The 23,760-nt window shown below is 38.7% G+C and overlaps 2 pseudogenes; both read left to right on the forward strand.

Annotated features, from left to right (window-relative positions):
• The window catches only part of LOC138171570 (vomeronasal type-2 receptor 26-like), a 58,649-nt pseudogene that overhangs the window by 7,708 nt on the left and 27,181 nt on the right, over positions 1–23,760 (forward strand).
• LOC138171576 (large ribosomal subunit protein uL4m pseudogene) lies at positions 12,185–13,111 on the forward strand (annotated as a pseudogene).

Consider the following 23,760-nt stretch of genomic DNA (forward strand, 5'->3'; position numbering starts at 1 on the left):
CATTTTATCATCACATCAAAGGCAATATATACCCACATCCTCTGTCCGTGTATGTCCCTTCTAAATATTAGGAGAAAGATATAGTTCTCAAGAGTTAGTTATCATCTTCCCATTTAGAGATGTAAACAGTTTGCCCTTATTGAATAGCATATTGTTTTGTCTTTCCCATTGACCTTTTTATGCCTCTCTTGGGTCTCCTATTTGAAGATCACATTTTTTACTAAGCTCTGATCTTTTCTTTCTCTTTTTTTGGAGGGGGGACGGCAGGGCAATTGGGGTTAAGTGACTTCTCCAAGGTCACCTGGCTAGTAAGTGTTAAGTGTCTGAGGTCGGATTTGAACTCAGATCCTCCTGACTCCAGGGCTGGTGCTCTATTGACTGCATCACCTAGCCACCCCTAGCTCTGATCTTTTCATTAGGAAAGTCTAGAAGTCCCCTATTATGTTGAATATCCATCTCCTCCCCTGAAACATTATACTAAATTTCCCTGGGTAGTTGATATTTTATTGTTATCCAAACTGCTTTTCCTTATGGAATATCACATTCCAAGGGGTCTGATCTTTTCATGTAGAAGCTGCAAGATCCTGTGTAACCCTCACTCTGGTTCCACTACATTTGAATTGTTTATTTCTGGCCACTTCCAGTATTTTCACCATGATATGATAATTCTGGAATTTGACTAAAATGTTCTTTGGCATTTTCATTTTTGTATTTTGTTTATGAGGTAATCAGTGGATTCTTTCTATCACTATTTCACCCTCTGGTTCTAAGACCTCAGGGCAGTTTTCCTTGATGATTTCTTGTAAGATGCTCTCCAGGTTTTTTTTTTTTTCCTGATCATGACTTTCAGCTAGACAAATAATTCTTTGATTATCTCTCCTGAACCTATTTTCTAAGTGAATTATTTTTCTAATGAGGTATTTGTTGTTTTCTTCTAGTTTTTTTCAATCTTATGATTTTATTTGATTGATTCTTGATGTCTCATAGAATCAGTAGCTTCCACTTGCCCAATTCTAATTTTTATCTCATTGTTTTCTTTGGCTAGCTTTTGTATATCCTATTTGGCTTATTCTACTTTTTTAAAAGTTCTTTTCCAGGGCGGCTAGGTGGCACAGTGAATAGAGCACTAGCCCTGGAGTCAGGAGGACCTGAATTCAAATCCGACCTCAGGCACTTGACACAATTACTAGCCATGTGACTTTGGGCCAATCACTTAACTCCAATTGCCCTCTAAAAAGCAAAAAAAAAGGAAGTTGTTTTCTGCAGTGTACATTTTTAAACCATTTTATCAATTGTATTTTTAAAGAATTTGCTTATTTTTTCTTCTTCCTCCCTTATTTGACTTTTAAAAACCTTGAGGGATGGCTAGGTGGCACAGTGAATACAGTACCAGCCCTGGAATCAGAAGGACCTGAGTTCAAATCCATTCTCAGACACTTAACACAAAAACTATCTGTGTGACTTTGGGCAAGTCACAACCCCAACTGCCCTCCAAAATGAAAAAAATAAAATAAAATCCTTCTTGAGCTGCTTCAAGAAGGCTTTTTGAATTTGAGACTAGTTTGTGTTTCCCTTTGGAGTTTTGGGTGTGCATATACTGACAATGCTGTCCTGTCTTGCATTTGTGTTTTGATCTTCCCATATTAATTCCCTATGTTCATTGCTTTTTTCTTGTGCTTTTTGCTCATTGTGTGTGCCTTTTTACTGACTTTTAACATTGATCTCTGCTTCTGGGGCACAGGGGGCACTTTCCCATGATTCTTGTACTGAGGGCTAGGCACCTGTTCACTGACTTGGCAGGCTGGGTCCTCAAGCTCTGGCAGCTGAAGACTGCAGGGGTCTGGTAGCTTACTTGGTGCTGAGTGGGAGCTGGTGGTGGTGGCTGATGTGTGCTCAGACCACGTGGGTTTTTCTGCCTTTCTACCTTGTTACATGGAAGCATGCAGGGGTGAGGGGTGGTGTGAGGGTGGTCTTGACACTGGACGTTGCCTCCTTACCAGGGGCTGCACTACAACATAGGTAGTTTCAGCCGCTGGTGAATATGTGTATCTTGGTGCATGTGGTGGATTACCAGGCTGGCATCTGCTGGTTCCCTTGGTTTTGCCAAGTCGTGGGTGTCCTGGTTTTGGTAATCACCTGCTCCTCCGTCCTGGGGCTAAGGATCCCCTACTGATTTACTCAGGTTTGGCTTATCACTGGCTTGCTGGGATGCCTCCTGTCCTGTGCTATTCCCCTTCGGCCACACAAGAGACCTTTCCCATTAATCCCTCCAGCCTCCTGAACTAAAAGACTGCTGCACACCCTCTTTCTGTTGGCTCCATTGTTCTGGGATTTTTCCTGAAGAGATATTTTTTTTAAGGGAGGGTGAGAGCAACATACTGTTTGCTCGCCCATCTTGACTCCCAGAATCTGACATTGGTGACATTCATACTTTCTGCCTGGGGGTTTAGAGCTCCAGAAGCAGCTGCTGAGACTGGGGCTGCCACTGGGGCTGCCTATCCAGTCACTCTCAAGGCCCAGCTCAGTGTGCTGGGGCCAGGGCTGTACTGTGGTGGCCTGTGCTGGACTGCTCTATTCTCTCCCCCAGGTGTGACAGACCTCTGGTGACTTTCTCAGTTGTCTTTGGCCATGTGGGTTGAGAAGTCTGGAAACCAGCATTCCTGCCAGTGATTTAGTCCCTGAGGCCTGCTTCAGCTTTTCTGGGGCTGGGTCTCTGCTGGCACAGCACACTGGAAATCTGTCTCACTCTCCTTCTCTGTGGGTTCTGTCACTCTAGAATTTGTTCAGAGTCACTTTTTAAAGGTATTTGAAGAGGTTTGGGGGAGAGCTCAGGCAAGTACCTGCCTTCACTCCACCATCTTCATTTTTAGCATCTTAATATCACTATTGACAAGTTTTATTCCAAGTCATGAGTAACATTACCCCAGGCCTAAACCTTCTTACTCCTGTTTGCTGAATTCTGTCGAGGACCTCAACCTCAGGGATCCCTCTCTTCTTCCCCTAAGCCCCCAACAAATGGTTCCCACAATGTTCTTACTCCCTGTAAGTGAGAACACACTCACCAGGTGTGTGCTCATTCCTTCTCACTCATCGTCACAGCTGGGGGTCAAGTCTGGTCAGCTCTGCTAGGCCTGCCTTCCAGAAACATTAGTGGGGTCTTTCAATATGAGGTGAAATTCAGGCATGTGAGAAGTGAGGCAAAATTTCCCAAGGCCTAATGTGCTTCTCTCAGGGCCAAGGACTTGTTGATTCAGTGCAGTTGGCCTGGAGTTGTTTAAACTTCACTCAAGCCAAAGCTCAGCCCCTGGAGTGTTCTTTGAGGTCTTCTCAAGATGTCTCAAGAGGACAACTACATTACCCCTTTGTTTTTGCTGCTCTCTGTTCATTCCATGGCAATTTTCTGTCTGTTTTTGGATGAAATTTGGAAAGTTTGGAACTTTCTGACCTACCCTGCCATTTTTTTCCAGATGCACCCCATGTGATTCAAACTGTTTATTTCTGGATGTATTCTTGCAGTATTTTCTCTGGAATTGGCTATGTTAGTCCTGGGAGTTTTCATTTGGGATTTCTTTCAGGTGGTAAACAATAATTCTTTCCATTTCTACTTTGCCTTCTGGTTCTAGGATATCAGGGAAGTTTCCCTTGATAATTTATTTAAATATGATGTCCTGGCTCTTTTTTGAATTATGTCTATGAAGTAGTCCTATAATTTTAAAAATATCTCTCCTGAGGGGGGAGGCCAAACCAAGACATCAGAGTGAACTCCTCTGTGAATTCCATCCATAACCTTGAAAAAGTCAAGCTCAAATATCTCTCCTATATCTGGCAGTTGTTTGTCCAATGAGAAACTTCACATTTTTTACTTTTTCTAAATTTCTTTTGACTTTGTAAGTCATTTCTTGCTATCTCTTAGATTCATTAGCTTCCACTTATCCATTTGAAATTTTTAAACAATTATTTTCTTCAGTATACTTTTTAGCAAACTTTTAGTAACTCTTTCCATTTGGCCAATTCTATTTTTAAAGAAGTTATTTTCTCCAGTAATTTTGTGTATCTTTCCTCATTTTTCGATGTTTCTTTTATCAAAGTGTTGATTCTGTTTTTTTCCTGATTCTCATGAGTTACTCTTATTTGTTTTCCCATTTTTTTTATTCTCTTATTTGCTTTTTTCAATCTTTTTAAAATTCTTCCAGGATTTCTTTTTGGACCTGGTACCAATTTACATTTTTCTTTGAAGATTCCCACGTAACAATTTTTGGTAGTCTTGTCCTCTTCCAAGCTCATGTCTTGATCCTCCCTGTGACCTTAGTAATTATAGTCAAGTTCTTTTTTTCTTTTTTGATATTTTTTCCTGACAATTCCATGTCTTTGTACTTTTATGGAAGAGTTGACCTCACTTCCTTCACTGTTGCAAGTTCCTTATTCCAGGATTTCAGTCTTGCTACTGTCTTTTACTGACTTCAGGGCCTCCCTGCTGGTTTGTACCAAGGTTGGAGCCTCCCTGTTTTCCCTGGTGTTGGGGTCTTACTGCTAGCCTTCTCTGTGACTGGGGCCTCATGGCTGGTTTGCCATAGAGATGAAGCCTTGCTACTCCCTGCTCTCTGGGGGGTAGGGTCTCAATGCTGGTCAAGTCCAGTACAGGGCTTTGTTACTGGTCAGAAATGGGAGTGGGGCTTTGCTAGTAGCCTACATGAGGAATGGGACCTTGTTGTTTCTGTTTGGGGACTCCCGGCTTGATTTGGGGATGCCAGCCATCATGAAAGTGGGGCACCAATGGTGGATTTCCCTAGGGCTCAGAGTCTTCATGCAGGTCTCTTGGGGTGTGATTTGCAACTTTTGCTTGTCTACTGTTCTCCCCTTTCATCCCAGTGGTAAAGCACAACTTTCCTATTGTGCTGGTAAGTTTTTTCATAACCCCTAAATTGGTACTGAGACATTTTCATAGTTCTTTGGAGAAGAATCTTGGAGGCATTCAGGGAGACCCTTCTTCACCCCACTGACTTGGCAGCAGAAGTCACCTCTCTATCAGTTACCAACTATTTTTAATTAGAAAAAGATTTAATAAACATTTATTGAATATTGACTATATGCCATTCACTATGTTACATGTTGGGGATACAAAGAAAGATATTACATAGTCCGTGCTGCTAAGGAGCTCACCATCAAATTGGGAAGACAACTAATATAACAGAAACTGAATGATACAGGGAGGGCATATTAGCTAGCATACAGAACGATGGAATCATGCAGGTGGGTGGGAAATTCTCTGAGGAGCTCTGACTTTCCAAGTTGATTTCAACATGCAGAATGATAAGTTTCTGGAGATCATGAAGTCTAAGAATATAGCCAGGCCGCAAATAATCTTCTCAAAGACTTTTCATTCAATGCAAATTTCATTGCATTATGGTTGTTAAATGATAGGATTACTATTAATCCTTTTATGCATTTGCTTATGAGGTTTTTATTTCCCCTGCCCAAATAAATGGTCAATTATTGAAAAGGTGCCATGTCTATATGGATATGTTGGTCTATATTGTGAAAGGGTACAATGTCTCAATGTCTATATTCTTCCCATTCAGCAGTTAACCAGGAATCTGTTATATTTAAAAGTTTATTTAGGGCCTTAATTTTTTTCCTTATTTATCTCTGTTAGACTTGTACAAATTATATACTCTTGTTTCTATTCAGATTGAATAAATCTTTTGCCTAGAATTGTATATTTAACAATTGAACTTGTTTTGCAAGGCAATTGGGCATAAATGCCTTGCCCAAAGTAACACAAGTAGCAATTCTCAAGTGTTTGAGGCTGGATTTGAAGTCAGATCCTCCTGGCTCCAGGACCAATGCTCTAACCACTTTGCAACCAAAGTGACCCTAACAATTGTACATTGGGATGCTCCCACCTGGCATTACAATTTCAATGTCATTTCTTCTGTGCAATGTGAGTATTGAATGTTTTTTTTTTTTTTGTCAATGAGAATTAACCAAGAAACTATCATTTGCAAGGCACAATGCTTTGCACTAAGTATTCAGAGAAAGATCTTTTCTTCAAATTTGAATGTACTTAAAATCTAATGAAAAAGAAAAAAAGTCTTTGCCATGTACATAGTAGAACATAAGAGAGGATTCATTATGAAGTAATAAATTTCCATTTCATGAAAACCTATGGAATAAATAGTGCATATTATTTTCAAAACTTCCCAGCTTTTCTTTGCTTCTTTGTATATTTTCTTCTGTCCTTTGCTGTTCATTCTTTGCTTTATTTTCCCTCTTCCCCTCCTCCCCATAGTAGGCTACAATTAAGTGCAAATACATTTATATTTATGTGTATACATATACATATATATTTATACATATAAAAAGATATTCATTAGAATACACACATATACACTCAAATGCATATATATGCACATGTATATACACACACACATATATGTATATATATATATGAACATGTTGTGCTCATTCTCACTTGTCATCTGTTTCTCTGTAGGTGAATAGCACCATCCTTTATCAGTCCAAGTGTTTCCAATTTTTTCTAAATCCACCAGCTCATCATTTCCAACGCCCCCACAATATTCTGGCCTAATTATATTCTATCTGGGAGAATGTCTAGAAGGGTTTTTCTCTCAATTTTTCTATGTTCTCTATAGATTTAATTTATACAGGACAATTTTAATCAAAATAATAAAAATTATATATTTTATACTTCAACACTGTGCTTACCTAAAAATATGGTTTAAGTTTGATAATACTGACTCAGATGCCTTCATATCCTTCCCCCCAGGTTTCCTTGTAATTCCTGAGTCTCTGCTCTTCCAAACAAACCCTATTGATATTTTTTTCTAAGATAATTTTAGTCATTTAATTGGGATGGTAATATATAACTAAATTAGCTAGATACAATTATCATTTTAAAATATTCTATTAGCCTTACCTACCCATGCACAATAAATACTACTTCAAATTTTTAGATGTGATTTTGTATGAAAGATGTTTTGTGTTTATATTCATACAGTTCTGCTGTCTGTTTTCACAAGTATACTCTCATATTTTTTATATTGTCTAGTTATATGGTCTATATGTTGAATTTTCTTTGCAATAAAGTGAATTTTTTATGCACAGACGTATACATATATGTATATGCATAGGTATATGTATGTATATATGTGTTTATATGTGTATGTATATATGTATATGTATACATACATATATACATATATATATATATATATATATATGTTTGATCAAAGTAAGCTTGTTAACCCCTTTTGAATTTCCTTCCTTTCGAAAAGTAGATCAAAGAACCCATGCTAGCAGCCCTCCCGGTTGTGCTGGGGTGTTTGCTACTACACCTGGCTACACTTTTCCCTCAATATCATTTAACTTTGGTGACATGTGTAGCTTCCAGTGATTTGTTCACCATCTCTAAGATGGTGATTCTCAAATCTACCCATCTTGCCATAACCTTCCTGCTGACTTTCAGTCGTGCATCTCCAGCTACCTTTCAGACATCGTGGACTGAATATCCAGTAGACATCAACATATACAAAATAAATTCACCAACTACCCCACCAATATCTACCTCTCTCCAACTTTTGCTGTTTGTGGCAGTGGCATGCTCCCAATCACCTAATCTTGCTCCCTTCACTCCTTGCAATGTCATACCACCAATATCCAACGTTTTGCCAAAGCCTGTAAATTTCACCTTTGCATCATTTCTCAAATATGGCCCATTTTCTCCTCTAATGCTGCCCCTACCCTAATGCCACAACCACTATCACCTCACACTTGGACTGTTGTAGTAGCCTGCTGGTGGATCCATCTGCACCATGTTTCTCTCCACTGCATTTCATCCTCCATTTAGCCACCAAGGTGATTTTCCATAACACAAGTTTGAAATGTCACCCATGTGCTCTCTGAAATTCAGTGACTCCATATCACCTATATGATGAAATGAAAAATCCTCTGTTTGGCGTTCAAAGTACTTCATAACCTTGCCCTTTCCTCTACTTTTCCAGTCCTCTTATACCTTACTCCCAGTCACATACTCTTCAATCCAGTGACACTGGTTTTCTTTCTGTTCCATGAAGAAGACACTCCTTATCTCCACTTCAGGAATTTTCTCTGTCTCCCCTGTCTGGTATTTCATCTTCATCCTTGCTTAATGACTTCTTTTAAATACCAAGTAAAAGCCCACTTTTGACAGGAAGTCTTTTCCAACCCCTTCTGATTCGAGTGGCTTCTCTTTTTAATTTTTTTTATTTGTCCTGTGTATAACTTGTATATATTTGTTTGCTTATTTTCTCTCATTAGTCTATGAGCTTCTCTAAGGCATAAACTGTCTTTTTATTCTTTACATATCCACAGTGCTTGGCATAGGAGTTGCTTAATAAATGCTTATTAACTCATTGTCCTTCTACATTAATCCATCATATAGTAATTCAGGCATTTCCTTATGCTTTTTGGAATCTGGAGTTGCATTCTTTTTGTGGTAAACCTTTTTGTGCTCTACATTGCTAATCATGATTCAGTTCATAATGGTATTAAATATGCTTCCACATAGCTTCCACTATTTGCTTCTAGTTCTGACATTTGATATTGTGCAGGACAAGAGTAGAGCCTTTTTCATATAACATACCTTTATATATTTCTGGAAAGCCAACATTTCTCACCCAAGCCTTCTTTTCTGTGGATTAGTTCATGTAAAATTTATTATATTAAAGAGATTCAAATCTCCCCAAACTTGATTACTATCCCCATATATATTTTATTATTTTAGTGTCATTCTCAAAAGAAAAGTGTCCTCTGGAAATGAAATGTAAACAAGAGGTTCAGAGCTGACCATACCTGGAATTTCATACTTATGTGGAATGTCCAGTGGGGAGAAAACTCTACCAATGCAGGAAAACAATTATTCTTTAAGTTAAAATCCTAGAGAGCTGACAGCATCACTGACAGATGAAGCATATTACCCAGAGTCATGTAGTGATGATATGTCAGAAGTGAACCATTAACCTAACTCTCTGATTCTAAGACCAGCTGTCTATCCTTTAGACAAGATTGTCTCTCAGATTTACAAAGCAATGCAATTGTTCAATCCACTTGTCTAGAAATGAAGAGGAATTGAATTAAAATATCCTTTAGGTCTTTATTTTAGAATATTGTAGTCAAGTACAAATGCCAAATGGTGTTCTACAAAACTGCTTATAAATACAATTTCTCTCCCCTTCTGCCCAACCAATTCTGCTTTAATTACTTTTCTTTTAAAACATTTTTCCTACATTATTTGAAATCCTTCCATCATAAATTTTATTTTAATAATTCTTACTAGTCAATCCAGTTTGGGAATGACATTTTAATCATGATTGTTTCCTTTATTTGTGTCTTTATGCAAGCCATTGATTTCTGTTGATATAGAAAAGGTAATGAAGGAGGCACATCGGACTCTGTAGAGATCATATACCAGATTCATATTCATTAAACTGCCAACAGACATTAAATTTGAATGTTCACCAAAAAATAAAACTACTGAGGGGTACCCACATCAATCCACATCATTCCATCATTCCCTCAAAAGACTATTGTAAAAAGCTTTAGGAAATGTTTGCTGAAGTCAAGATATATTACATTTCCCTAACCCATTAATCAGATAATGCTATTTTGAAAGGGAGGATAGATTATTTGAGCATGATTTCTTGGTAGTGAATGCTTACTGCTTCTCAGTGATCCTACCGTTATTTGCAAATGAGTATGAAGCATCTCCGAAAAGATAGTCATTACATGATAGACTCTAGTGTTCAACTTGGAATCCACAATGTTCAACATTGAATGCTATCTGTAGGCAAATTAGAAAAAAAAATGTGTTTTCTAATGGTAATAAACTGATTTCACAAGCTCAGGAAATATCCAACACAACATGAAGTGCTTGTTGTAATGGAATGTAACTTTTAAATTGAATATGAGATGCAATCATTGTCTAGTTACACACAGATTTATGAAAGAGTTGGCTTAATATTTGGTGTTCAAGTATACAGACTCTGAGTGTGGGTAGGTAAACTATTCAAAGCATAATAATCACTCCATTTGTGTACTTTCCACATTTCTACATTAAGGTTATTTCTAAGTGTCTTTGAATAAGGCATATCCCAATTTCAGTGAGTAAATCACTGGACTGTCAGACTAAGCACAACATTTAGAGATGACAAAAAGACACTGTAAATCATGAACTTGCCTCATCAAATCATACATACATAATCCAGTTTTATTTTGTTTTTGCATCTAAACATAAATACCCTTCCCAATAAAATATAAAGAAAATTGGTTTGATAATCATTCCTTCCCTAATTGCTATTATAAGAAGTAGTAACATGTTCAGTTGTCTTTGTGAAGAAGTGTGGCAATATTTTCACAGAAGGCAAAATAACAGAAGAATAAAAGACCTTGTCTTTCAAATAAAAGTTTTCTAAGGTCTCTCAGAAAAAGATAAATTTGGAGTTTGGGGAAAGTATCTTGAATCTACAAAAATAGAATGATAGTGAGAGTTTGTTGTTTTCTACTATTCAGTTATAAAATCATTTTGCAGTAATCAGCATCTTCAAGCATACAAGATAATATAATTGGCTAAGATCCATATGATTCCTTCTTATTTTGCTGTACAGAGTTTATTTAGATGAAATATTATGAGTGCAATTACAATTGCTCCAAGTCCCAATTAGGAAAATTCCAGGAGAAAATAACAAACTTTACATTTATATCTATCTCTAGTAAAATTGGATTCTTTTTGCTTGATGAAAAAACCTGATTTTTCATGTTCAGTGTCGAACAGATTGCGAATCAATTGTGGTGGAATAAGGAAGTTTTGAACTGAGGGGGCATTTAACCATTCCCCATTTAGTTATGGCTTTCTTACTAAATGGGCTGAGCATTTTGTGTTTAGGCTTCTGAGTTCTGAAGATGAATGCATAAGCTAACATTTTCAGAAGCAGAATGATAGTATTTACATACATCTCACATCTTCATGTAGAGACCTTTATTCTCAATATTTTAATATGCAAAAATATGTGTTCCACTCTAAATGAGAAATTGATTGGCCAACTCTGAGTACACCACTTTGTTTTTTCATTGATTTCATTCATAACCAAGTCTTCATGACCCTATTTGGAGTTTACTTGCTAACGCTACCAGAGTGGCTTGCCATTATCTTCTGCAACTCAGTTTACACATGAGGAAATTCTGTCAAACAAGGTTACATGACTTTTACAGGATCACACAGCTGGTAAGTGTTCAATGTCAGATTTGAACTCAAGTCTTCCTGACTCCTGGCTTGGCCCTCTATGCACTGCGTCACCTGGTTGACCTACTACAATATTTTAACACTGAAAATTTATTTTTATATTAATCACACTTTTTTATCTCCTCAACATACACACACATGCAAATACAAATACACATGTTCATGCTAACCATATAATATATGCTAACCATATGATACATACACATATGTATTAGCAAGCACCCTAGCTTATCCAGGATGGTCTGCTAGCACAGGTTCTTTAGTCTGCTTTAAATACTGATCAAAAAGGGGTCAACAATCCTACTTTAATTACAGAGAAAGAAATGAATATAGAACATACTAGCAGAGAAATTACCACAAAGACCCACAGACAGGGCTCTGATTGCCTGAATCAAAGCAATATTGCTACATACTTTACCTATACCACTGGATTGAGAGAGCCTTTACATCTGAGCAGGGGGGTCTGAACATATGGCTACTCAGTGTCTTGACCCAGAAATCAAATGGTTCTTCTCACAAGTGATACCCAAAAGCAAAACACTGACCTCCCAGCACAGATAACAAAGGCTCGGCATCTGATCGGCTGAGTGCTGAGGAGCTTGAGCATCCTCATGCCCCAGCACTGAACTGAACATTGCCTGTAGTCCAGAGTCTGACTAGCTCTGGGCTAGGGCTTTATGTGCCTATTAAAGGGCAGCAAAGATCTTCAAATTCCCTTAACATTACAAAATATCACACGCATTACAAGTATAACAAACTATCATAGCAGAAGTACAAAGACAAGAAGTACAAAAATAGATTCGAGCTCTTGACTTCTGTCGTCCATGGTGTAATTTCTAGGCGCCCCAGGGAGTTGCCCTCTCGCTAGGTGTTGGAGCGGGTGCCACTATGCTTCTGATCCGGGCAGCCCTGGGAGCTCGGGGACTGGTCGAAGCCTAACCCCAGCACAAAGGGCTCTATCTACGCTGACCAGCGGAGACCTCAGAAACCAGGAGCAGGCGTTGACTCCAGGCCTCCCTGTGAGCTCTCGGTTCCCGTGCATCGACCACGGTGCAAGCCTGGGTTGAATCCCTCCAGGGCTATGGAGACACGTGCTTGGACCTGGCCGACCTGCACCCCTACGTGTTCCCTGTGCCACCGTGGCTGGATGTTCTACATGAGGTTGCCATATGGCAGAAGAACTTCAAGAGAATTAGTTATGCCAAGACCAAGACCCAGGCAGAGGTGAAAGGTGGTGGGAGGAAGCGCTGGAAAAAGAAAGGCTCAGACCAGGATCATCTGTTCCCCAATCTGGCCCAGAGGTGCTATTGCCCATTGTCCGAGGGGTCCCACAAGCTACTACTATATGTTGCCTATGAAGGTTCGAGTGCTGGGCCTCAAGGTGGCCCTGACAGTCAAGCTGATGCAGGACGACCTTCATGTGGTAGATGCCTGGGAGCTGCCAACCTCAGACCCAAAATATTTGTTAGACCTGGTTCAGCACCAATGTTGGGGTGACTCTGGACTCCTTGTTGATGTGGATGAGGAGATGCCCCAGAACATTGTTTCTGCTGTATCCAACCTGAAGACCATCAACCTGGTGCCAGCAGTTGGCCTCAATGTCCACAGTATGCTGAAGCAACAGACTCTGGTCTTGACTCTCAACACTGTTGCCTTCCAAGAAAAGAGGTTGTTGTGGCATGATAAATGCTACACTGCTCTCTACCCATTCCATCTGCCCTACAGTGACTTCCCTTGACCCTCCACAGTGACTGGGCTCCCCACTCTTGATGTATCAGAATAAAGAGTCTTTGTCACTTAAAAAAAGTACAAAAATATTCTAGGGCCATTTGGTTAAGAGATGGAAGGCACACATTATAAAGCAGAAAAAAATAGAAAAATCATATTTCTTTCTTCAATGAATAGTTTTTAGATGACTCAGAAAAATGAATAAATACGAAATTTTGAGGAAAACAAAATGCTTTTGGTAGCAGAGTGTATTCTGAATCCACAGCCTTTCTCCTAACAAGGAAATGATGACTTGAGGAGAATGGGCACTATTATACACTTAATTTTTGCACCATTGAAAATTAGCCTGTTTGAATGTTCCTGTCGTTTCTTCCTTTTCATTTTTTGGGGGAAACTTTTGTTGACAGAAATGATGAGTCTAACTACAAAAGCTAGGAGGCTGCTGTTTCAAAAAATTCTAACATTTAAAAGTAAGTCATATAGTATTATGCTAATATTATAACATTGCCCTTATATTTACCCCTTGTTAAATCCTGGCTTCTCTGTGCTTGTAGAAAATTGAGCTTACTGGAAATGTTTGTATAATGTCTCTGGATAGAGAGGTATCTGAAGTGGAAGCAAGGGCAAAAGCCAATATTTTCTTGGCTTCTGCCACAGCCTGAGTCTTCTGCTCTGAGATGCCTATAGAGCCTATGACCCTTCTTTATTTCCCTCTTCTGTTCTATGACTTTGCTTTGCAGAAGTGTGCTGATAGTCATCCACTACTATTTATGGAGTTACTTTGTCCTTTTAAGTCCACTGATAACTTATAAATGATCTCTTGAGGCATGAACCCATTTCCCAAGCTATTGAAACAGATTTCCTGTTCATCCTCATTTCATTTTCATTCATTTGTTCCAAAGATGCTTCACATTTAGTACAAGGTTTTGATAAATTGAGCCACAACCTCACCTAATTAAGGCATCAAATATAAAATCAAATCATGGTCATATTCTTAAATCTGAGATTTTCACATGTTTCTTTTTCATCCAGATAAGCTTTGGGCCATTTGATACCATCCTCAGTGACAAGGTGCAGTTTCCTTTTCTCTACCAAATGGCCCCCAAGGACTCTTCCCTACATAAAGGTCTTCTCAGACTGATGACTCACTTTGAATGGACATGGGTAGGTCTGGTGACAGTAGATGATCTGAGAGGTGAGGAATTCATTCGGGAACTAACATTAGAGATGGCTAAAAATGGTGTCTGTGTGTCCTTCACAGAGAAGATCCCTGTCAGTGAGAGAAGACACACAGAATCAAAACTGACATTCATGCCCAGGCTCCTCTCATCACCAATCAGAGTGATTTTCATTCATGGTGACACGGATTCATTAATGATATTGAGATATTCACAATTTCCTTTTATCATGAATCACAAGGTGTGGGTCACCACTTCTCACTGGGACATTACTATGAGACCCAACTATATTGATGGTTATAATTTCCATGGTGCACTTACATTTTCACACCTAACAAGTGATGTTCCTGGTTTTAAGGATTTTCTCAGGACAGTGAAACCTGCTAAATACTCAGAGGACATTGTCCTGAAAGAATTCTGGCACTCAGCATTCAGATGTACAGATGAACCTGAAGAAGGGAAACAAGAAGAGTGTTCACTAAATGCTTCCTTGGAGACTTTGCCTTTACTTTACTTTGACATGACCATGTCTGACTTGAGTTACACCATTTACAATGCTGTCTATGCTGTTGCTTGTACACTCCATGAAATGTTCCTGATGAAATTAGAAAGCGAATCCATGGTAGAGGGAGAAAACTGGGTGTCTCATCAATGGCAGGTAATATTCCTTTAAAACTGTATGTTTTACATTTCTAGGCAATAGCAACCATGCCAAGGAATACACAGGGTAGGCTAATCACAAAAAAAATTTAAGCTGGTAATCATTCAGCCAACAAATATTTATTAAGTATCTAATATGTCTCAAATATTGTGTTAGGGGTGTGTGAGATAGATGAAAACTTCTTGGGTAATATTGTCACAAGTTGGGTACCAAAGACCTAGGGAAGGGAGACATGGAGACAGTAGTATGTGACCATTTTCTCACTTCCCTGGTTATGAGCTGGGGAATTTTCCAGCTAAGTTAATACATGTGAGGGAAAAGTAAAAACTCTTCAAATTTAACCACAGGCCCAGCCATCACAGACTTGAGTTTCCACTGACAACCATCTGACCTGTACAAATATAAAATTGGAAATCCTGTTGCAAAATTCCAGACAGGTCACCATGATGTAACATCCCCACAATTCAAAAATATCATCTGCTTTCATATCTATATTGATATTGCTGACATTTTGCCTGCTATGTAAGCGGATTTTTGTGGTCAGATTGTGAGCCAAAGTTCCTGACTAATGGAAACAAAGGACAGTGATGAGGGGGGGGGGAAGGAGGGTCTTTTGGGTATAAAATTAAGCTTTGCATTCTCTACCTCAACTCTCCTACAAGACTGCTTCTGGTTGTACTATCTCTTTCTTGCAAGAAGTAATAAAGATTTTTCTGTCTCTTCCTTGAGATGCCTCTGATTCACTGATTTTTTTTTTTTGAGTAAGGGTCTTTTGTCCCACACAAGGGCTTGGAATACAAAGAAAGGTAAAAGGGTCCATGGTCTCCAGGAGCCCATTTGAAGACTTGCAAACAACCATGTACAAAAAAGACATATGAGGCATAAATGGGAAATAGTCAACATAGGAAATGCTCTAAATTCAAACAGAACGTTGTATTCTAACTTGGACTTGAAAGATCTCAGAAAATCTCAGAAGCATATACGGGGACCAAGATCATTCCAGACACAAGAGATAGAGAGAATGCCTAAAGCTAAGAGATGAAGTGCGTTTTTTGAGAAATATTTGTTAACCGATCGGATATGGGAGCATGAAAGTGAGTGAGGAGTAATGGATGACACTTGGCCAGTCTAGGTGACTGGCAACAAAGTAGCATCCTCAGCAGTGATGGGGAAGTTGAAAAGAAGAAAGGATTTGGGAGAGGGGAGAAGATTCACATGAAAGTCAGAAGAAGCTATAACAGGACACTCTCAATGTCTTTCTGAAGAATTTTGGTATTGATTGTGATACACAGGAGACATCTGCTTAGGACTGTCCAGTATGGCATGCCAGCATCAAGGAATGCATTGTGCTTGTAATGGTAATGTCATTGGAATTTGAATATCCCTTTGTATGGGCAAAACGACTTAGCACTTAGTAATTAATCAAGCCTCTGTTAAAGAAATAGAATGTGTGAACCCCTGTTGTTTACATAACAGGAAGGGGCTGAATAGGGAGAAGCAATACTGTATATAAGGAAAGACCCTGGCTTGGGAAAGTCAGATATTCTTGGAGCAAACTTCATGGAGGCAAAAGCTGTTGCTGCCTGGGAGGCTGAAGAGGAAAGGCCCACAGGCTGGAGGGAATAATTTTGATTTTGAAAACCTGGATGGAGTGATTTACATTCTGAGAGCCAACTGAAGCTTCTGCTGAGGATCTCTGAGGGCCAGCCAGAGCTGCTAAGGTTGCTGAGGATTCCATGAGGGCCAGCTGGAGCTGCCACAAACTGGGGAAGCATGTCTGTGATGTTGATATTTTGTATGAACCTGTTGGTGGCTTTGTTAAGCCTTGACTTCCTGGGAACAAAGACTGTGAAGGATTTAAGGTGGATGGGATTCTGTGAGCTTCAGCATGGAAGAGAAAGTGCATGGAGAGCTGGACAAGGACCTGGGAGCTGTCTGCCTTTGAACCCAGGTGACAGTTTGGTGAATCCAGGTAGGATCTGGGACCCTGAAAGGGGATCCAGGGAATCTGAGAGACCATCCCGAGGCAAGCTGAAAGAAGACTTAACTTGGAAAATGTGGACTGACTGAGAAATTGTAGTTTACTAGTTACCTAGGGGTGGAGGGCCTGTGTATTTTCTGATGATTGAATAAGATAATGATGACTGAATAAGTGAATGATTGAGTTAATTTAGTGTACCCTATGAGTGGAGAACTTTGAGTCTTGTACTTTCTGTCCTTTAAGGAGGCAAGCCATCTTAAGGATTATTGAATGATTGAATTGATTGAATGATTGACTAAATTGTTGAAAACTTTACGATGACTATTGTAAAAAGTATGTGGCCATCTGTGATAGTAATGGAATACAAAGATTCCCCTGTATTGGCTTGGTTTTCAAATTGATTGTGTTAAAACCCAGAGCTTGTGAATCCCACCTGTGGGATGGACTTGTTGACATGAAAAGAAAGTCCTGAACTGGGAGGAGCTGGTGATGTAGATTTGGAGAGACACAGGAAAGAGGCAGAAGAACTTTTTGGAAGCAGCACCCTCGTGGAGGCAGAGAGAGACTGAGAGGATTGCTGAGGGCCACTTTGAATTGCCCTGGACTTTTGAGACCTGCCCCTGGAGCTGCCAAGGACTGAGGAGACATGGCTGTTTTGCTGGTACTTTGTCTGTCTGTTTTGATGTTGTTTTGCCAGATTTGTCCACTGGTGAAAGACAGTCCTGTTGTTGAAGAAGTTCTGGAACCTGGCTGTTGGTTAAGAGCTCCTGAGACTGTCCTGCAGACAGAGAGTGAATACTGTCCACTGGTGAAGGACAATGCTGTTGTTGCAGGGGTCTGGGAACCTTTCTGTTGGTTCAGAAGCCCTGAAGAAGGATTTTCTTGTTGTATGTTTACAGAAATACTGGGAGAGGGTTTTGCTAATGTTTTCAGGGGTTCTAGGACTGTCCTGCAGACAGAGGATGAATTAATGAAGAGACTAGCAATGTATCTTGTGGCCTTGCTAAGCCTTGTCTCCCCAGGAACTAAGATTTCTGAGAACTTGCCTCGTGTCAAGATGAAGAAAAGACCTCCATTTGGGTATTAAGTGCTGTGTGTGAACAAATGAATGTACTTTACTTAATGATTGGAAACTAATCTCCATTTGAGAAGAGGGGCTTTGTGATGGACTAAATGAAGGTACAGCCTAGGGGTGGAGTAGTATTTAGAACTGGGACTTTGTAATTGATTGAATGAGTGGAAGGTCCTGGGGTGGGGTAGTACTTGGAGATTATTTAATCACACTTAGTAAATGCTGTATTTTGAATAATGTCATATTTTGCTCTTCTGTGTTCTTACTTTGTCACTGAATAAAATGGAGAGCACCTATGCTGGTATTTTGAACCTTGGAAAGTTGCCTTTCCTTGGCATTACATTACACCATCTTGGTGATAAGCTGTTGGGAAAGTTGTATTTTGATTTTCTGTGATAAGTTATAACATTGTGAATGTTGTACCATGATTTTCTGTGAATGATTTGCTTTGATTTGTTATTGAATAAATAGAGTGTTCACTATACTATGTAATCAGAACCTTTAAAGCTGTTCACAGCAGCCATCCTCTGGAAAGTTGCTTGTGCTTGACTTTACAATGCTCTATGACTATAGCAAGATTGCAGTACCTTAAAAGAAACATGATATGTGCAAATTTAGAGACATCTCCTCTCCAAATATTCATATGAACTATTTGTTCCTGATCTGTGACTGAACCTTTCAAGCTAATGTTGCTCTAATCAGTTACAGTCGGACATATTTATGTAAATTTTTTTGCCTTTTTTGGAGGGCAATTGGAGTTAATAACATGCCCAAGGTTACATGGCTAGTTTTTTTTGTGTTTGTGTCAAGTGTCTGAGGCCAGAACTGAACTCAGGTCCTCCTCACTCCAGGACTAGCCCTTTACTTACTGTGCCACCTACCCACCCCATAATTATGTCATTTTAATCCTCTATCATCACAAAGGGCAACAATTTTGCTAGTACTTTATTAAAAATTTTCATCACTATTCATTAGGGTATAGGTGAACATGTTTTTTTCTGTTGTTCTCCTTGGTTTAGTCATCAAAACCATATTTCTGTTGCATGAAAATTTTTGAGCGAGTCTGTTTATTAAACCTGCTTTACCAAACAATTTATGTAATATTGAAATTAATTTTTCCTTAAATTTTTGGCATAATTCACTTGTAAATCCATCTGGTCTTATGGTTTTACTCTCAGGATCATCATTTATGGCTTGTTCAAATACTTTTTCAAAGATAGAGTTCTTTAAGTGTTCTATTTTCTCGGTTGTTTTGTAAAAATCAATTTTGTAAAATGTGCATCCAGTTCATTTAATATTGTTAGGTTTTTTGTCATATACTTGATTAAATTTTTTTAATAATTATGATTTTTTCTCTTGGTTGGTGTTTAAATTGCTTTTCTCATTTTTTTAGACTGGTAACTTGGTTTTCTTCTTTATTTAAAAAATCAAGTTAGCTGGTAGGTGGAGCCAAAATAATGGAATGCAAGCAGAAACTCAGATGCTATTTTCCCCAACATTTCCCTTCAAACAACTTTATTATAATATATTATTTCAAATCTTGGAGTGAAAGGGCCAGTAAAAAGTGAGAGTAGGGCATTTTTTCAACCCAAGACAAATTTTGGAGATCAGCAAGAATTGTCTGTGACACTGTGGTGGGGTATTTCCTGGAGCACACAGCCACAGCACCAACAGCAGTGGTGGGCCTTGGAAGTGGGATGGCAGTAATAGTTGCAAAAGCATTAAGTTCTGAAGTTTGAAGCCCAATGACAGTAAAGAGGACAGACACCTTGTAAGGAAGAGATCTCAAGGAACACTTAGCTATTACTGGTTGTAGCTGGCATTGATTTACAGTTCTATTGCCCATATGTAATTCTGGGTCACGGTTCTAGAGCACAGAGGCTTGCTTCTGGTTGCCAGGAAAAATGGACCTTGGACAAATTTGCATGGAAGAGAGGAGAACTAGCACTTGCACCTGAAGGAGAGAAGGAGGCATGGTTCAATCCCAGGGCTGAAAGTGCTAGTGCTTATGGGTGTAGAACAGAAAGAGTTCCTGGTTAGAGACCAGAGAATAGACCAGGAAAGACATGATCCAACTTCTTCCTGGATCACAGCACTAGGGAAGCACTGAAAACTTGCAGACCCTCAGCACTAGCTCTGGAAACAGCATAATGAAAAGCCTGGAAAACAACAATCCTATAATATGCTGTCTACAAGAAACACATTTAAAACAAGGGGATACACACAGGGTAAAGGTGAGAGTCTGGAATAGAATGTGATATGCTTCAGCTAAAATTAAAAAAAAAAGCAGGGGTAGCAATCCTTATCTCAGATAAAGCAAAAATAAAAAATAAATCTAATTAAAAGAGATAAATAAGGAAACTATATCCTGCTCAAAGGCACAATTGAGAATGAAGCAATATCATTACTTAACATGAGTTAATTACTTAATATGCACCAATAATAGCATCAAAATTCCTAAAGGAGAAGTTAAGGGAATTAGAGGAAGAAATAGAAAGCAATACTATACTAGTGGGGGACCTCAATCTCTCCTTCTCTGAACTTGATAAATGTAACCTCAAAATAAAGAAGAAAAAGTTATGGATGCAAATAGAATTTTAGAGAGGCTAGATATGATAGATCTCTGGAGGAAATTGAATGAGGATAAAAAGTAATATACCTTCTTCAGTGGTATGTGGTACATGCACAAAACTGATCATGTACTAGGGCATAAAACCACACAATTCAGTGCAGAAAGGCAGAAATATTAAATGCATCCTTCTCAGATCATAATACAATAAAAATCATATGCAATAAAGGGCCATGGAGGGGTGGCTAGGTAGCGCAGTGAGTAAAGCACTGGCCCCAGAGTCAGGAGGTCCTGAGTTCAGTTCTGGCCTCAGACACTTAACACCCACATAAAAAAAAAACAAAAACTAGCCGTGTAACCTTGAGTAAGTTGCTTAACCCCAATTGCCCTCCAAAAGGCAAAAAATAAATAAAAAGTAAATAAAGGGCCATGGAAACATAGACAAAAACTAATTGGAAATTAAATAAGTTAATTCTAAATAATGAGTGGGTCAAATAAGAAACTATAGAAACAATCAATAACTTCATTCAAGAGAATGACAATAATGAGACAACATACCAAAACTTGTGGGGTGCAGCAAAAGCATTTCTTAGGGGAAGTTTTATATCCCTGAATGCATACATGAATGAAATAGAAAAAATGGCGGTCAATCAATTGGGCACACACAAAAGCTTGAAAAGGAACAAATTAAAAATCCCCAATTAAATACTAAATTAGAAATAATGAAAACCAAAGGAGAGATGATTAAAATTGCAATTAGGAAAACTATTGAATTGATAAATAAAACTGAGAGCTGGTTTTAAGGAAAATAGCAATAAAATTCACAGACCTTTTACCAATGGGCTACAATAATATTTATACACATTGTGAGCACCGGGACATCTATTAACTTCAACAACTTTTAAAGAGGACTTAAGCTAAGTCTCCTTCCCATGGGCAGATCTCTGCTCTTCAACTAAGTTTACTCATAAAGACCAACAACAAGGTTTCTGTCTGAATAATTAAAACAGATCAACAGAGAGAATTTCTGTCTGAGAAATTAACAGAGACTAAAGGACAGGGTTTCTGATTGAGAGATTAACACAGACCAACAGAGCACCAACATCACAAACATTCTTTCTATTAAGCCTCTCCATAAGCCATTTCCTCTATCCTGCTCATGCTTCCCTCTCTCAGCTTTGATCCTCTATCTACTCTCTACTCTCCCTCCAAGCAATGAATATATACTGTTTCCAATCAATTGCTTAAAATTGAATCCAGAAAACAGCAAAAACTTCTACTTTGCTTGCTTTTGCTTAACCAGCTGGGTACCATAATAGTTAAGTAAGACCTGTAGTTTGATAAGTTTACAGCTAGGGTTTGTTCTGACAGAAGGGAACTAACTTGGCAATATGGGGCAGTACCACATGAAGGTCAATGGGAGCAAAGTAGATTAAAGAGGCAAATAAGACATGGTGGCTTTATGCAAAAACGCAATGAAGTCTGGGCTCTTTTGTCCTGGGAAATCACAGAAGCAGTGTGTGGAACGATAGGATGGTACATTGTCTAGACCTGTCCAGAGACAATAATACTGATGATTTGATTGCAGTTTACAAAGCAAAGAGCAGAAAGTGGAGAGGGCATTGGGTTTCTAAGGCAGCAGGACAGAACAAGGCCAGTATGAACAGGAAGCAAATGCTTTAAGAATGAATTTGCTCTTCCTATGGATTGAATTGATAAATGTGAAAATGTAACCCCACAACTATTTCAGGGGTTAATGTTTTATAACAGCTAGTCCTACTAGAACTGTGAAGTAAATTCCCTTTTGTAAAAGTTAACTGATACTAACAAGTTGAATGAAACGTGATGTCAATCACTGGTGGTTGACTTTGGGGAGTGCACAATAAAATGGGGGAGGGAGGGGCTTAAACTAATGGTAGTGGAGAGAGAAGCCAACAAATCCTCAGAAACCTGCATGAAAACTCTAGTGGAAGATTTAGCCTTCTTCAGGATCTTGACACACATGTAAGTGTGGGAGTTTGGGCAAAGCATATAGGGACTACATCTGTTTTTATTTATATACATCTTCTGTCTCTACTTGGAATATAAGGCCCTAGAAAATGGAAACTGATTTTATGTCCTTTGTATTTAAATTCCTTCACATAATGTGCAACATATAATAGGTACTGAATTAAATCTTAATGACTATGGATTTACTTCCTCAACAATCATAGGCCTTCATTGTGGGAGATTTCTGCCCTCAGGCACCAGGCAGTGATGGAGATGTCTCTTCTCTTATAGCTCCACTCATTCCTAAAGAAGATCCAGTTCACCAACAGCGCAGGTGATCAGGTGTTTATGGATGAGAACAGTAACCCAGAGGCCCAGTATAAAATCCTCAACTATGTGACCTTCAATAAGGAAGTGGAAGCTCTGGTGAAAGTTGGACAGTTCAACCCCAAGGCTCAGCCTGGTGAAGATTTTACCATTGATGAGGAGGCCATAGTGTGGGGCTGGTCACATACCGAGGTCAGAAACAATTGTAATATCAACCTTTTTATCTAATTATGGGAAGTCATTTTACCATGTTTAGCTTACTTCACATTCTTTTTTTCTCGGGGGGAGGTGGGCATACATAATCCTCCCGCACACTGATTTCTTTTTCCTCGTAAGAAACTTCTGCATTCAAATAAAGTCCAATAGTCAATATGTCAGATGATTTTAAACTTGAGATCATAGCACCATTGGACATAGAGCTCTAATAGAGCACATCTTGCTCAGTCAAGGCATTTCACATAAATAAGAAACTGAGGCACATCAATGTAGTGATTGACCCAATGTTCACTGATCCTATGGCCAGTGTTTATGTGAAATATCTAGCATTTTTGTTAATAATGACACCCAACCATTAATTTTAATTCAATAAAAATAATGATATATTTCATCATCCAAGGAGTATACATTTGTGGAGCTGAGCAATGAGTTTGACATCTAATTTCTGAAATTCATTGGATTTCTCAGCCCAACAAATTGTTTTTCTACAGGATGTGGAATTTGCCTTTTCAATTATAATCAGCAGACAAACCAGCCTCATCTTGGAGTTATTTATGTTATGTATCCTACATGAAGACAGAACAAGTGTACTTTAGATGAGTCACTTGCATTGCCTTCAGCAATTTGAATCATAACTTGTAAAAAGACATAGTTGACATTGAGAATTACAAAATGCTAGATAAAAAACCATAAGATATGGTTGTGTTCAAATTCCTCTGCTTAGAAATTACTGAAGTCCACAG

This window comes from Petaurus breviceps, unplaced genomic scaffold (genome assembly GCF_028583685.1).
Source record: "Petaurus breviceps papuanus isolate PSGF00001 unplaced genomic scaffold, PetGlider_PUasm1.0 447, whole genome shotgun sequence".
NCBI classification, from domain to species: domain Eukaryota; kingdom Metazoa; phylum Chordata; class Mammalia; order Diprotodontia; family Petauridae; genus Petaurus; species Petaurus breviceps.